Source organism: Canis lupus, chromosome X, assembly GCF_048164855.1.
Source record: "Canis lupus baileyi chromosome X, mCanLup2.hap1, whole genome shotgun sequence".
In the NCBI taxonomy this organism is placed as follows: Eukaryota; Metazoa; Chordata; class Mammalia; order Carnivora; family Canidae; genus Canis; species Canis lupus.
This window is the reverse complement of record NC_132876.1, coordinates 5,565,782-5,582,387: the sequence shown is the minus strand read 5'-3', so window position 1 is coordinate 5,582,387 and position 16,606 is coordinate 5,565,782. Positions and strand designations below refer to the sequence as shown.

General features: G+C 42.7%; 1 long non-coding RNA gene across 23 annotated transcripts in view; it reads left to right on the top strand.

Moving 5' to 3' along the window:
• LOC140627755 (uncharacterized) overlaps nucleotides 1–16,606 on the top strand; it is a 291,600-nt gene that overhangs the window by 9,929 nt on the left and 265,065 nt on the right. For all 23 annotated transcript variants that reach the window (XR_012026370.1, XR_012026361.1, XR_012026366.1 and 20 more), the window contains one exon: nucleotides 13,719–13,914. This is a non-coding gene — a long non-coding RNA (uncharacterized lncRNA). The remainder of the gene's footprint in view (nucleotides 1–13,718; nucleotides 13,915–16,606) is intronic.

The window sequence follows — 16,606 nt, the reverse complement described above, 5'->3', positions numbered from 1 at the left end:
AGATAGACTTGTAACAGTATCTCAATGTGGTTATAATTTGCTTTTACTTGTTGGCTAATGATGTTGAATATCTTTTCATGTTCTTATTTGCCTCTGTGTATCTTCTTCATTAAATGTCTCTTCATGGCTTTTGTCTATCTTCTAATGGGATTGTGGTTTTGATGTTGAGTTTTGAGAGTTCTTTACATAATCCAGATAGAAGTCCTTTGTGGGGGACACTTGGGTGGCTCAGTGGTCTAGCGCCTGCCTTCGGCATGATCCTGGAGTCCTGGGATCGAGTCCCACATCGGGCTCCCTGCATGGAGCCTGCTTCTCCCTCTGCCTATGTCTCTCTCTCTCTCTCTCTCTCTCTCTCTCTGTCCCTCATGAATAAATAATAAAAATTTTTTTAAAAAGTCTTTTGTGGGATATAGAATTTTCAGAATTTTCTTCCAGTCTATAATTTGTCTATTCATCTCCTCTGCAGGGTCTTTCAGATCAAAAGTCTATAGATTTGATAAGGTGCAGTTTATCAGCTTTTACTTTTATGTGTCATGTTTTCATCTTGTGTAGATCTCTTTCTTTGTTTTCTATTGTCTTCTATCTGCGTGTCCGTATCTCTTTCAGTACCATACTTTATTATTGTTATTGTTTAATTTGCAGAGTTCTTTATATATTTTGGATACAAGTCCTTCAGATATGTGATTTGCAAATATTTTTTCCCTTTCTGTTTAGTCTTTTCATTCTCTTAACATTCTTCTTTACCTTTAAAAAAAAGATTCATTCATTTTTTTACTTTAAAGAGAGAACAAGGGGAAGAGGCAGAGGGAGAGGGAGACAGAGTCTTAAGCAAACTCCATGTTGAGCACAGAGCCTGATGCAGGGCTCGATCTTAGGATCCTGAGACCATGACCTGAGCTGAAACCAAGAGCCTGATGCTTGACTGACTGAGCCACCTAGGTGCCTCTCTTTTACATTTTTAAAAACTGATTGCCAGCGTGGCCTAAGACTATATTTTTAATGATTGCTATTATTTAAAATTCACTGAGGTTTTTTAAAATTATTTTTATGAATGTTCCATGTGCAACTTAAAAGAATGCTGAGGGTGCATGGGAGGCTCAGTCTGTTAAGCATCTGCCTTCAGCTCAGGTCATGATCTCGGGGTCCTGGGATTTAACCCTGCATCAGATTCCCTGCTCATTGGGTAGTCTGTTACTCCCTCTCCCTCTGTCCCTCTCCCCCACTTGTACTCTCTCTTTCTCTCTCTCAAATAAATAAACAAAATCTTAAAAAAAATGAAAAAGAAAAAAGAACGTGCTGGGCAGAATTCTGTACATCAATTAGGTCAGATTGTTTGATAGTGCTGTCCAGGTCATCTGAAGTCTTACTAAATTTCTGCCTGCATATTCTGTCAATTTGTGATAATAGTGTGGAAGACTCCAACTATGATGGTGTATTTGTCTTTTTCTCCTTTTAGTAGTATCATTTTTAGTGTATTTTTAAGCTCTGTTAAGTGCATACGTATTTTTATTTTATTGGAAAGTTGACCTTTTTATTGTCTAATGTTCCTCTTTATTTCTGATAATATTCTTCTGAAACTTTTGTCTGATGTTATTATAGCTACTCTGTAATATTTTGCTACTATTTTTCCTTTCTAGTTACCTTTTAGGTCAATTAAATATAAGAAAAGTTTATTTTACATTCATTTCTTTCTTTTTTTAAAGATTTTATTTACTTATTCACGAGAGACACAGAGGGAGAAGCAGGATTCCTATAAGGAACCCAATGAGGGACTGGATCCCGGAACCCTGGGATCATGCCCTGAGCAGAAGGCAGACGCTCAACCACTGAGCCACCCAGGCGCCTGTCTGTCTGTCTGTCTGTCTCTCTCTCTCTCTCTATTACTGTGCATAATGTTTCTTTTTTCTCTGGCTGCTTTCAAGATTTTCTTAGCTTTTTTTCCCCCCCAGCAGTTTGACTCTGATATACCACGGGGTGGTCTGTTGGGGGCTCTGAACTTGTATCTGTGGTTCAGTGTCATTTAATTTGGGGAACTTCTCACCTATTATGACTTCATCAACATTTTAAAAATGAGTAAGTTCCCATTCCTTTCTTCTGGGATTATAGTTATACTCATATTAGACTTTTTTTTATTTTTGTAGGTGTTCTTTTCTGTTTTAATTTCTAATTTTCCCTTTGTATTTCAATGTGAGTAATTTCTGTTGCCTGATCTTCAGGTTCCCTGATCCCTTCCTTGGCTGTGTTGATGCTGGCGGTGAGCACATTATTTATCTTCACTACTACGTTCTTCATTTCTAGCACTTCTGTTTGGTATTTTCTTAGAGTTTGTATTTCTCTTCTGCAGTTACCTTCTGCTCTCACATGGTATCTGCCTTTCCCATTAGAGCTTTTAACATGTTAAGCATAATTAAAAGTTCTTATCTGATAGCCTCCGTGTTGGTGTCATATCAGGTCCTGGTTCTGATGATTGCTTTGTTTCTTGGGAGGGTGATTTTTTTCCTTACCTTTCTCTGCATCTTCATGTTTGTTTGTTTGTTTGTTTGTTTGTTTGAAGCCAAAGATCTTGTATAGGACAGTAGAGACTGAGGTAAATAGTTTGTATGCCTGGAAACAGACAGACATTTCCTTCTGCTTGGTCCTTAAGATGGGGTTTTGAGTTCCCCTGGTGAGGAATTGGACTGGGTTTGAGGTGGTTCTCACTGTGCCCACCCTCAGCACACCACAGGTTTCAAATTCCTGTAGTAAGTCCTTCTGCTTAGGTGGGAGAGGTGACCCTCCAGAAGGCTCTTTTGTCAACACGGAGCTTTAGGTCTTCCCTTCACACTGCTTCAGAGAGTCTCCTCTTCTCCCTCTTCTGTCCCTTTCCCAGCACCATTCTGCTGTTGCTGGTTACTCAGGCTTGTTTGCTTAGTGGTGTGCATAACAGGGAGGAGACAGTTTCTGTTCTTCCGTGTGGGCTGCAGTCTTCGGTACCGGGTCCCTGGGTTGGGGTGTGTGTGGCCCTCTCAGGTCTCTTGCCTCTCCCTTTGGGTAGTTGTGGGCACACCACATATTCCTGCCATCCTCCCAGGAGCAGTTGTTTTCTTCTTTCCTTCTTGTAGGTGTAGTGGGTTGCTGCCAGGCCGAGTCTGTGGTCTTTGCCTCCACAGAGAAAGGCATTTTCTTCCCAGAGAAGATGAGGGAAATGCAGCTATGGCAAATCTCAGCGCTCCTGCCTGGCTAATGTTCTTCTCTTCAAGGTCTGCATCTAAATGGCCCTTTCTTAGGGCTCCTTCTGATCTTTTCTTTTCTAAAGATTTGGCTTATTTATTTGACAGAAGGAGAGAAAGAGCGAGAGCGAGCACATACAAGCAGGGGGAAGGGGCAGAGGGAGAAGGAGAAGCTGATTAACCGCTGAGCAGGGAGCCTGACTCAGGACTCGATCCCAGGACTCTGGGATCATGACCTGAGCCAAAGGCAGACACTTCACCAACTGAACCACCCAGGAGCCCCCTGATCTTTTCTGAAAGCGAAAGTACCCAGTAAGGTTCCTAGAGTAGGAACCACCTCAGTATCTAAGGCTTTCAGAGGCTTCACTCTGTCTTGCCAGTTTATATTCTTCCTTCACCAATTCATCAATGGTTTGAACTGAACTCTTCTTCCTGGTTTTCAGTAAGCTTACCCCAGATAAGTAAGAGCTCACATCTTTCCTCCCTCAGAGGCTGTATCTCAGATTGTGGGCAAGTTTGTTGCTCTGCAACCTCAGCTCTCCAATGCGTTTGAAAAACTTTATGAATTTGACATTAGTCTGGCTTATTTTGTTGTCTTAACTATGGGAATGATGTTTCTTCCAGCTTACTGCATCCCAGAGTAGAAGCTGATTTCTTTGAGCCTGGGCTGCTCAGCCCCTCAGACCCCTTGTTGTTATTCATACATTGGAGTGTGCAGAACACTTTCTTCTTATTACTGTTGCTCTCAAGATGCTCTGCTGTGATTTGTAGTAAGTGCATGTTGACTCTTTTGTGGTACTTCTATTTGGGGGCATTTCAGATGCCCCATTTATTCCTTCTGCTTCCCCCTAGCAAATACTACCTGGTCATATTTTGGCTTTCATTGGGATATCTTTCCATCTAGTTTTGTTGTAGATGTTGTTTATGAGTTTTTTTTTTAAAAAAAAGATTTTACGCACTTCTTTATTTGTGAGAGAGAGCACGTGCAAGAGGAGGATGAGCTGGGGGGAGAGGCAGAGGAAGAGGGAGAAGCAGATTTCCTGCTGAAAAAAAAAAAGATTTCTTGCTGAGCAGGGAGCCTGATATGGGACCCGATCCTGGTACCCGATCCCAGGACCCTGGGTTCACGAACTAAGCTGAAGGCAGATGCTTCACAGACTGAGCCAGCGAGGTGCCCATGTTTAGGGGTTTTTGTTTTACTCTTGTAGTACTCCATCTGTTTTCAGTTAGTGATTCAGGGAGACGCAGAAACTGTGATGCCCCTGCTGCCACTTTCTCCCTAAAATCTTGCCCTTATTTTTAGAAAGATATTTCTGCTAGGTATAAAATTCTAGTTTGACAGTCAGTTCCTTAGTCTTTTGGTGAATGCAGTTTCAAAATTCAGTAAGTATCCAGGGAGACCTGACAAAATGTTGGACCATTTTGCTCCCTTCTTCTCATGAGAATCCTGGCTCTTCAAGCCTCTAACATTTTTTTTCTCCACCCCAAAGAGACTACCCAGAGATCTGCTGGTTTCTCTCTGCATAGTAGAGGGCCTCAGTCTGGGCCTTTTCTCCCGTCCCTACCCATTTGCCCTCATGCCCAGAATCAGCAAACGTCCTGAAGGAAAAAAGTAGCCACAGAGTATCATCACTTTTCTTTTTCCAAAGTCCAGTTGCCTCCTCATTTCTTTAATGCCATTCTGATAGATGTTTTTTTTTTAATTTATTTTTTATTGGTGTTCAATTTACTAACATACAGAATAACCCCCAGTGCCCGTCACCCATTCACTCCCACTCCCTGCCCTCCTCCACTTCTACCACCCCTAGTTCGTTTCCCAGAGTTAGCAGTCTTTACGTTCTGTCTCTCTTTCTGATATTTCCCACACATTTCTTCTCCCTTCCCTTCTATTGCCTTTCACTATTATTTATATGCCCCAAATGAATGAGACCATATAATGTTTGTCCTTCTCCGATTGACTTACTTCACTCAGCATAATACCCTCCAGTTCCATCCACGTTGAAGCAAATGGTGGGTATTTGTCATTTCTTTTTTTTTTTAATTTTTTTTTATTTATTTATGATAGTCACAGAGAGAGAGAGAGAGAGGCAGAGACACAGGCAGAGGGAGAAGCAGGCTCCATGCACCGGGAGCCCGACGTGGGACTCGATCCTGGGTCTCCAGGATCGCGCCCTGGACCAAAGGCAGGCGCCAAACCGCTGCGCCACCCAGAGATCCCTTGTCATTTCTAATAGCTGAGTAATATTCCATTGTATACATAAACCACATCTTCTTTATCCACTCATCTTTCGATGGACACCAAGGCTCCTTGCACAGTTTGGCTATTGTGGACATTGCTGCTAGAAACATCGGGGTGCAGGTGTCCCAGCGTTTCATTGCATCTGTATCTTTGAGGTAAATCCCCAGCAGTGCAATAGCTGGGTCGTAGAGCAGGTCTATTTTTAACTCTTTGAGGAACCTCCACACAGTTTTCCAGAGTGGCTGCAACAGTTCACATTCCCACCAACAGTGTAAGAGGGTTCCCTTTTCTCCACATCCTCTACAACATTTGTGGTTTCCTGCCTTGTTAATTTTCCCCATTCTCACTGGTGTGAGGTGGTATCTCATTGTGGTTTTGATTTGTATTTCCCTGATGCAAAGTGATGCAGAGCATTTTCTCATATGCATGTTGGTCATGTCTGTGTCTTCCTCTGTGAGATTTCTCTTCATGTCTTTTGCCCATTTCATGATTGGATTGTTTGTTTCTTTGGTGTTGAGTTTAATAAGTTCTTTATAGATCTTGGAAACTAGCCCTTTATCTGATATGTCATTTGCAAATATCTTCTCCCATTCTGTAGTTGTCTTTTAGTTTTGTTGACTGTATCCTTTGCTGTGCAAAAGCTTCTTATCTTGATGAAGTCCCAATAGTTCATTTTTGCTTTTGTTTCTTTTGCCTTCGTGGATGTATCTTGCAAGAAGTTACTGTGGCTGAGTTCAAAAAGGGTGTTGCCTGTGTTCTTCTCTAGGATTTTGATGGAATCTTGTCTCACATTTAGATCTTTCATCCATTTTGAGTTTATCTTTGTGTATGGTGAAAGAGAGTGGTCTAGTTTCATTCTTCTGCATGTGGATGTCCAATCTTCCCAGCACCATTTATTGAAGAGACTGTCTTTCTTCCAATGGATAGTCTTTCCTCCTTTATCGAATATTAGTTGACCATAAAGTTCAGGGTCTACTTCTGGGTTCTCTATTCTGTTCCATTGATCTATGTGTCTGTTTTTGTGCCAGTACCACACTGTCTTGATGACCACAGCTTTGTAGTACAACCTGAAATCTGGCATTGTGATGCCCCCAGCTATGGTTTTCTTTTTTAAAATTCCCCTGGCTATTCGAGGTCTTTTCTGATTCCACACACATCTTAAAATAATTTGTTCTAACTCTCTGAAGAAAGTCCATGGTATTTTGATAGGGATTGCATTAAACGTGTATATTGCCCTGGGTAACATTGACATTTTCACAATATTAATTCTGCCTATCCATGAGCATGGAATATTTTTCCATCTCTTTGTGTCTTCCTCAATTTCTTTCAGAAGTGTTCTATAGTTTTGAGGGTATAGATCCTTTCCCTCCTTGGTTAGGTTTATTCCTAGGTATCTTATGCTTTTGGGTGCAATTGTAAATGGGATTGACTCCTTAATTTCTCTTTCTTCAGTCTCATTGTTAGTGTATAGAAATGCCACTGAATTCTGGGCATTGATTTTGTATCCTGCCACGCTACCGAATTGCTGTATGAGTTCTATCAATCTTGGGGTGGAGACTTTTGGGTTTTCTATGCAGCGTATCATGTCATCGGCGAAGAGGGAGAGTTTGACTTCTTCTTTGCCAATTTGAATGCCTTTAATGTCTTTTTGTTGTCTGATTGCTGAGGCTAGGACTTCCAGTACTATGTTGAATAGCAGTGGTGAGAGTGGACATCCATGTCTTGTTCCTGAATTTAGGGGAAAGGCTCCCAGTGCTTCCCCATTGAGAATGATATTTTCTGTGGGCTTTTCGTAGATGGCTTTTAAGATGTTGAGGAATGTTCCCTCTATCCCTACACTCTGAAGAGTTTTGATCAGAAATTGATGCTGTATTTTGTCAAATGCTTTCTCTGCATCTAATGAGAGGATCCTATGGTTCTTGGTTTTTCTCTTGCTGATATGATGAATCACATTGATTGTTTTACGGGTGTTGAACCAGCCTTGTGTCCCGGGGATAAATCCTACTTGGTCATGGTGAATAATTTTCTTAATGTATTGTTGGATCCTATTGGCCAGTATCTTGTTGAGAATTTTTGCATTCATGTTCATCAGGGATATTGGTCTGTGATTCTCCTTTTTGGTGGGGTCTTTGTCTGGTTTTGGAATTAAGGTGATGCTGGCCTCATAGAACGAATTTGGAAGTACTCCATCTCTTTCTATCTTTCCAAACAGCTTTAGGAGAATAGGTATGGTTTCTTTTTTAAACGTTTGATAGAATTCCCCTGGGAAGCCATCTGGCCCTGGACTCTTGTGTCTTGGGAGGTTTTTGATGACTGCTTCCATTTCCTCCCTGGTTATTGGCCTGTTCAGGTTTTCTATTTCTTCCTGTTCCAGTTTTGGTAGTTTGTGGCTTTCCAGGAATGCGTCCATTTCTTCTAGATTGCCTAATTTATTGGTGTATAGCTGTTCATAATATGTTTTTAAAATCGTTTGTATTTCCTTGGTGTTGGTAGTGATCTCTCTTTTCTCATTCATGATTTTATTAATTTGAGTCTTCTCTCTCTTCTTTTTAATAAGGCTGACTAATGGTTTATCTATCTTATTAATTCTTTCAAAGAACCAACTCCTGGTTCTGTTGATCTGTTCCACAGTTCTTCTTGTCTCGATTTCGTTGAGTTCTGCTCGAATCTTTATTAACTCCCTTCTTCTGCTGGGTGTAGGATCTATTTGCTGTTTTTTCTCTAGCTCCTTTATGTGTAAGGTTAGCTTTTGTATTTGAGTTCTTTCCAGTTTTTGAATGGATGCTTGTATTGCGATGTATTTCCCCCTTAGGACTGCTTTTGCTGCATCCCAAAGATTTTGAACGGTTGTATCTTCATTCTCATTAGTTTCCATGAATCTTTTTAATTCTTCCTTAATTTCCTGGTTAACCCTTTCATCTTTTAGCAGGATGGTCCTTAACCTCCACATGTTTGAAGTCCTTCCAAACTTCTTGTTGTGATTTAGTTCTAATTTCAAGGCATTATGGTCTGAGAATATGCAGGGGACGATCCCAATCTTTTGGTATCGGTTCAGACCCGATTTGTGACCCAATATGTGGTCTATTCTGGAGAAAGTTCCATGTGCACTTGAGAAGAATGTGTATTCAGTTGAGTTTGGATGTAAAGTTCTGTAGATATCTGTGAAATCCATCTGGTCCAGTGTATCATTTAAAGCTCTCGTTTCTTTGGAGATGTTGTGCTTAGAAGACCTATCGAGTATAGAAAGAGGTAGATTGAAGTCACCAAGTATAAGTGTATTATTATCTAAGTATTTCTTCACTTTGGTTAATAATTGATTTATATATTTGGCAGCTCCCACATTCGGGGCATATATATTGAGGATTGTTAAGTCCTCTTGTTGAATAGATCCTTTAAGTATGATATAGTGTCCCTCTTCATCTCTCACTACAGTCTTTGGGGTAAATTTTAGTTTATCTGATATAAGGATGGCTACCCCTGCTTTCTTTTGAGGACCATTCGAATGGTAAATGGTTCTCCAACCTTTTATTTTCAGGCTGTAGGAGTCCTTCTGTCTAAAATGAGTCTCTTGTAGACAGCAAATAGATGGGTCCTGCTTTTTTATCCAGTCTGAAACCCTGCGCCTTTTGATGGGGTCATTAGGCTAGTTCACATTCAGATTTACTATTGAGAGATATGAGTTTAGTGTCATCATGATATCTATTCAGTCCTTGTTTTTGTGGATTGTTCCACTGAACTTCTTCTTAAAGGGGAATTTTAAGAGTCCCCCTTAAAATTTCTTGCAGAGCTGGTTTGGAGGTCACATATTCTTTCAGTTCCTGCCTGTCTTGGAAGCTCTTTATCTCTCCTTCCATTTTGAATGAGAGCCTTGCTGGATAAAGTATTCTTGGTTGCATGTTCTTCTCATTTAGGACCCTGAATATATCCTACCAGCCCTTTCTGGCCTGCCAGGTCTCTGTGGAGAGGTCTGCTGTTACCCTAATACTCCTCCCCATAAAAGTCAGGGATTTCTTGTCTCTTGCTGCTTTAAGGATCTTTTCTTTATCTTTGCAATTTGCAAGCTTCACTATTAAATGTCGAGGTTTTGAACGGTTTTTATTGATTTTAAGGGGGGATCTCTCTATTTCCTGGATCTGAATGCCTGTTTCCCTTCCCAGATTAGGAAAGTTTTCAGCTAGGATTTGTTCAAATACATATTCTGGCCCTCTGGCCCTTTCGGTGCCCTCGGGAACACCAATTAAACGTAAGTTTTTCTTCCTCAGGCTGTCGTTTATTTCCCTTAATCTATCTTCATGGTCTTTTAATTGTCTGTCTCTTTTTTCCTCAGTTTCCCTCTTTGCTATCAACTTGTCTTCTATGTCACTCACTCGTTCTTCCACCTCGTTAACTCTCGTCGTTAGGACTTCTAGTTTGGATTGCATCTCATTCAAATGATTTTTAATTTCTGCCTGATTAGCTCTAAATTCTGCAGTCATGAAGTCTCTTGAGTCCTTTATGCTTTCTTCTAGAGCCACCAGTAGCTGTATAATAGTGCTTCTGAATTGGCTTTCTGACATTGAATTGTAATCCAGATTTTGTAACTCTGTGGGAGAGAGGACTGTTTCTGATTCTTTCTTTTGAGGTGAGGTTTTCCTTCTAGTCATTTTGCTCAGTGCAGAGTGGCCAAAAGCAAGTTGTTTTGGGAAAAGGAGAAAAAGAGAGGAGAGAAAGAAGGAAAGAAAAGAGAAAGAGGAAAAAAAAGGAAGAAAAAAATGAAAAAAAAAGAAGAAAAAGAGAAAGAAAAAGAAAGAAAGGAAAAAAAGGGGGGGTGTGGGAAAGAAACAAATCATAAGGCAAAACAAAACAAAACAAAACAAAACAAAACAAAACAAAAAACCACGGGGGAGTATCTTCTGATTCTGTATACTTTAAGTCCCTTGGCTTCCCCTGGAAATTGTCCGTCTAGCTGGTCTTCTGGGGGAGGGGCCTTTTGTGCTGATTTTCAGGTGTTAGCACTTGGGGGAGCTGCTCTGCCCCCTGCCTGGTGCAGGGCTCAGTGGGGGTTGTTTACCCCGTGAGGCCCCAGGAGAAACAACCGCAGTGGCAGGGCCAGCTCTGGAGCCCTGGAGTCAGCTCCCGCAGTAACTCCGGAGCTCTCGGCCTGCAGGGTCTGGAGGCTCTGGGGCGGGGCCGCTGATCTGCTCAGCTCGGGGCAGGAGCGTCCTTGCTGTCCTGGGCCCTCCCGGCCTCTGCCTGTCCCGGGGCAGTCCGGATCCTGGGCTGTGTCCCGGCGCCCTGTGCTCCGGAGCCTGCGCTGTTGGATTCGCGCTCCTGGCCGCGCAGCCCCCTCCGTGGAGCCGCCGCCCGAGCCCCTCCGAGCTGCTCCGGGTCCCACCGTGCGCGCTGCAGCCCTTAGGGAGCTCGGCGCACTCTCCTGGGCGCGCAGTTGCTTTGTTACTGTCCCAGGGAACCCGAGGGCATCCTCGCCCTCCTAGGTCCTGCTCCAACTCCCTGGGAGCCCCTTTCCGCCCGGGAAGGTTGGTGCAGCTCCTGCTTCTCCGGGACGGGGCTCTCCTGTCCTGGGGACACTCGCCCCGGCCTCAGCCTGGCTCCTCGCGGGTCCCTCCCCCTTGGAGGCCTTTGTTTCTTTATTTCTTTTTCCCCCGTCTTCCTGCCTTGATAGAAGTGCGAACTCTTCTCACTGTAGCATTCCAGCTGGTCTCTCTTTAATTCTCAGGCCGAATTCGTAGATTTTCAGGATAATTTGAAGGTTTTCTAGGTAATTTGGTGGAGACAGGTGATTTGGAGACCCTGCTCTTCCGCCATCTTGCCCCTCCTCCCTGATAGATGTTTTAGATCTTTATCTGGCTTTTCTAGTTCTTTTCAGTGGGAGTATCAGACTGCTACAAGCTATTCCATCGCATTCACAGAAGTCCACCTACACACTAAGTATTTTCACCCTAAATCTCTTCCTCATGAGCTGTAGAAATTGTTGAAGGGCAGTATCTTAGGAGACTCCTTTTCAGATTAGTCCATCACTGCTCTCCCAGAAGGAAGACTCTCAAAGGTGAATAAAAACGACCCAGACTGGAAATTATGATACGATTGCATCATATCCCTGACCTCTGTGTTAGGGTGGAAAAAGTAAGGTGTTATTGAAATCAGTACTAAATTAATTAGGTTAGAAAGCTACTCTTTTGTAAACACAGCAACAATAGGTGTTTGTCCAAACTTAAGCACTTTCAGGGTCTGAGTGAATGAGACACCACCACCTTCTGTCATTACAAGGCCCACAGCAGAGCTGCTCCTCAAAATGATTTCCTCTTGATATGTTAATTGTTCTAGTAAAAGGCAGTCTTCCATCTGCTATTCAAGTATTCAGGCATAGGTGCTCACAGTAAATCGTAGGAGCAATGTCCCTTTTTGGATACAGGGAGCTCCATGCTGAGGAATCTGCCAGGGAAGACGAATGCCCCCGAGAGTAGAATTTACTCTGCTAAAGACCATGCTCTCTGCCACAATGCCATAGACTCCCCTGGCCAACTGTCTCACAGCAGTGCAGAATGTATCAAGAAAAGATTAGATCACATCTTCTGCAAGGTGGTTATGCTGGAGGCTCTCCAGAGAGGCTGGTAGGTCCATAGAAACTGTCTTCCTTTCATGGGACCTGTATTGCCATGAAAGTAGTGTTTGGATCTTAGCTCTACTGTGTACCAGCTGTATGACTCTGGGCCACTGACTCGCCTCTCTGTGCATAGATTTCCTTGTCTCTGCAATCATCCTGACCACGTTGGCTTCATAAGGGACAAAAGTTATTTGTAAATATCAAGGTGTAGCATACTAATTAGGGATTGGTATGATTCCTGTTGCTTTATCTCATTTTAGTGCTCCTGGAGTCCCAAGGCTGGAAGAGGTCTAATCCCACATTTCATCCAGTGCAGTAATCTTTTCCGTGTCCCAGACAGATGGCCTTTTAGCTTCTGTTTGCAGAGCTCTTTCAGAGATAGGCTAGGATTCCCTCATGCTTGTCTTCTAGCTCATATGCTGAGTCTTAGAAGTTCTGGAACTTCTGATCTCCTATGGTTGAGGAGGGGAGGACAGTGAAGACTTCAGAAGCCCAGGGCTGTGCTGGGTGTTTTGTTTTGTCTAGCTTTGGATTTGGGAAAGTGGTAGCCTCCTGTTGGGATGTCTCATCAGTTCTTTTTTTTTTTAATTTTTATTTATTTATGATAGTCACAGAGAGAGAGAGAGAGAGAGGCAGAGACACAGGCAGAGGGAGAAGCAGGCTCCATGCACCGGGAGCCCGACGTGGGATTCGATCCCGGGTCTCCAGGATCGCGCCCTGTGCCAAAGGCAGGCGCCAAACCGCTGCGCCACCCAGGGATCCCTGTCTCATCAGTTCTGAAAATGGGTTTGGCTGAATCTAGATCACCTTCTGTAAACACAGGGAAATTCCTAGGGGAGACCAAGTGCTAGTCCATTCCTTCAAGGTTTTCTTTGGGTCTTTGGGTTGGTTCTTCCTCTGAAAGTTCAAAATCACCTGTGATTCTGTTGAGGGCTGGAGGTAACCTACTTACCTAAGCTGTTACTCAACAGCCTGGGGAAGAAGAAATACTTTAGCAGTGGGAGGGACCGTTTAGCGCCTTCAGGTTATCTAAGGGACTAATTTATGCTGACCTTTATTGTATGCAAGAAATAGTCATAGACTCTGAAGAGATTATTTAATTTCATTATTGGAGATCATACACAGGCACTGTTTGTTTCACATTAATTACTTTCATTGAAGGTTACCAAGTGATACCTTCTTAACATCAGCCCTAATAAAATTAGCATAAACTTTGTTCTTTGTCAAAAGGCTACAGCAAATGATCTCTGGAGGTCTTTTCTGTCTCTAAGATAGGTCTACAATTCTTGGATTCCTTCTTGTAATTCTTCTGGAATGACTTGGACTCTTTTCCAGTCTACTTGTGATAGACTTCTTGTACAGCCTGGAGAGAGCAGTGGCCTGCATGGTCTGTCCTCCTCCCTTCAGTCTAAGGCTCTCTGGTGACTTGGAGGACTCGTATTTATAGTTACAGTTATAGTCTAATATTGGGACTCTCCACAGACTGCTGCTCGGAGAAGTTCAAGGTCTCTGAGACGGTTTCAATGAAAGAATTCCATCAAAAAGAATTTGCTGAATTGTGATTGCAAACAAAATAGCTTTGTGGGGACAAAATGTACTCCTGACAAGAGAGCCTTATGTTTATTTTCCAGCCTCTCCCAGTGCTTCACTTCTAATCTCTCCACAGAAGGAAACATTTCAACAGAGAACCCTGTGGAAATTGAGACCAACTATCTTCTCGAAGTCCTGAACTCCCCATTCCTACTTCTGAAGGCATCCTTTTGTTCACAGCAGCTAAAGCTAGCCCGAAGTCCAGTTCCTTGCGATGGTGGTTCTGTTTGGATGTTGGATACACACCATTCCAAGCATTGTGGTCTCCAAATGTAAGTTCAGTAGCATAAATGTCTTTTTGTAGCCTGGAAGAACTTTCTATCTTTGAGTTATCAAATGTGATAGTGTCTCATATTTTGCTGGTGCCATTTAGAAATTTGACTATCATATGGGGATTTTGGAATCATGGCTACATTGTTTTGTCTGGGTTATATATGGCTCCTTCATTCCAGGGGAAACCAAGTTCTTCATATACAGCACCAGTGTTCTCACAATACCCAGGCCAAGAGACTTGGGCAGGAGTAGGAGCTAGTTCTTATTCTGTAGGTAGCAACAGTAAAACATGGAGAGGCAGACATTTTTGCAAGCCACTGGTTCTTAGCTCCATTTTTTGGGACATTCCATGGTGTCTCATAGGATCTCAAAATGCCTCGCAAAATCGCTCTAAAATTCTCAAAGCCAAATTCATCTTAATTGAATTCAATCTTTTTTTTGAAGTTCAGCATTATGGGGTTGGGGTGGGTACGTTTTACAAAAAGAAAACAACAACAACACCCTCCCCCCAATCCCAACCGGTTAAAACAAGTAAAATGGCAGATCTCAAAAAACATTTGGGAAGCAGTGGACCAGTCGGTAAATACCAGAACAGGCATTAAAATAACCCAGGTCAGGTACCGAGAGGTATAAATTCTTGACTCATCTTCCATGGATCTGTATTTAAATACATATCTTGTGTGATGGCATGTCTGAAGATATTTTTCTTCTGGGTAGGCTTTCTGCCACACTTGGGGATGATCCTAATGACCTTTTGGAGTGACCTGATTTTTTTTTTCACTTCTGGAAAGGTGAAAAAATATACATTGATATACTTGAACAGTGAGCAATTTAGTTTGGCTGGAGGACAGGCTTACTTTTTTTTAAAGATTTTATGTATTTATTCATGAGAGACACAGAGAGAGGCAGAGACACAGGCAGAGGGAGAAGCAGGCTCTCTGCGGGGAGCCTGATGTGGGACTCGATCCCAGGACCCCAGGATCACGACCTGAGCCGAAGGCAGATACTCAACCACTGAGCCACCCAGGTGCCCCCTGGAAGCACAGGCTTATGATGGGAGAATCATACAAACATGTTTGGAAAGGTAGGTTGGGGCCACATGTTTGAGGGCCTTAAATACTAACTGAGGTGTTTAAATTCTCTTTGATAGGCAGTTTGGAGGCATTGAAGGTTTTTTTTTTTTAAAGATTTTATCTATCCATTCATGAGAGACACACACAGAGAGAGGCAGAGACACAGGTAGAGGGAAAAGCAGGCTCCATGCAGGGAACCCGACGTGGGACTCGATCCTGGGTCTCCAGGATCACACCCTGGGCCGAAGGCAGCGCTAAACCGCTGAGCCACCCAGGCTGCCCTGAAGGTTTTTAAACAAGGGTTGAAGGAGAAATATGGAATGGCCAGAGTTAGACTCTAAGGATATTAACAAGGCTGGAATGTGTGGGTTCGGCCCAAATTGAGATAAGACAGATCAAGCAGAAACTTTCAACAGCCTCAGATGAAAGGTGTTATGAAGGTGTATGCAACTTGATTGTGAGCTCTTATTACACTGATATTTAAAAGCAGGTGAAGTGTTACCTCTTGAATTCCACAGACTTTCTATTTGTTAATGCTGGCTAAGATTTCTCCTGGCTCAACTGAAAAAAAAAAAGTACCCTTTGCCTTGCCTTCCAAGGGTACCTGTTCAGAAAGGGGTTCTCAAGCTGTGTATAGTATTCTTGGCATCATGAAGTCTGTGTGGTTCCACGAAGCTCCAAGTCCAGACTGACCATCTGCCGTTTATTGTGTTAAAAGAGGGGACATCACATAGACTAAGTCTGAGGTATTTAACCCATACATGCCTTCAGACTTGTCACATGTGAGCTTGAGCAGTGGGGCCTCATTTTATTCCGATGTTTGAGGAAATGGAGGAATTTCCCTGCACTCAGTGTGACAGCCACTATTTGGCTTATGCTCCAAGGGGCAAATATAAGGGCTGTGTAGTTTCGATCTGAGTTTTTCTAGTCAGTGGCTTGGGATGCCCAGCAAATATTTAAAGGAAATTTTGTTTTAATTGAAAAAAAAAAGGTATTTTTCCATACCTTTCACTATATGAACTTTTAGCAAAGGAGACTTCTCCCTTTACATATTTTGATGATAAACAAATTCTGTCATCTTCCCACTAAGTAAGAGAAATGGTGCCCAAAAATGGTAGAATAATTTCGAAGTTATGGGAGTACCATAGCATCCACAGGAACCTTGGCATGTAGAGTTTTATGTAAGCCCTTGGCAGTGAGAGGTGTCAACTCTAAAACAGAGGAAACCTATTGCAATGCAGTTAAGTTGGTATATTGATGCGACATTGACTTTGTTGCTGCCATGTCCTTACATAGACTGCTCATCTGGCCCCCACTGTTCCACTTACTGTGACGATCTGTATATTTTTATTTCAAAGAAGATCTGAACCATTTTATTTCGGTTTTGACCTGCTTTCATCGCTGCCCATGCCTGTCCTGCTCCACTAGGTGGCATTCTTACCCATGAGACTACTGCTGCCTTGTACACTGGAAGAAGCTGCCAGGCGGTGGGCTGGGCTGGGCTTGGCTTTCCTGTGAGAATGAAACGCATGTGGGTTGCCTTGTCCCTCTACTCCTGTCAGCACCAAGATGCTATTTCAAACCTGCTGCCTTTCAAAGTCTTTTATTTTATTTTTTT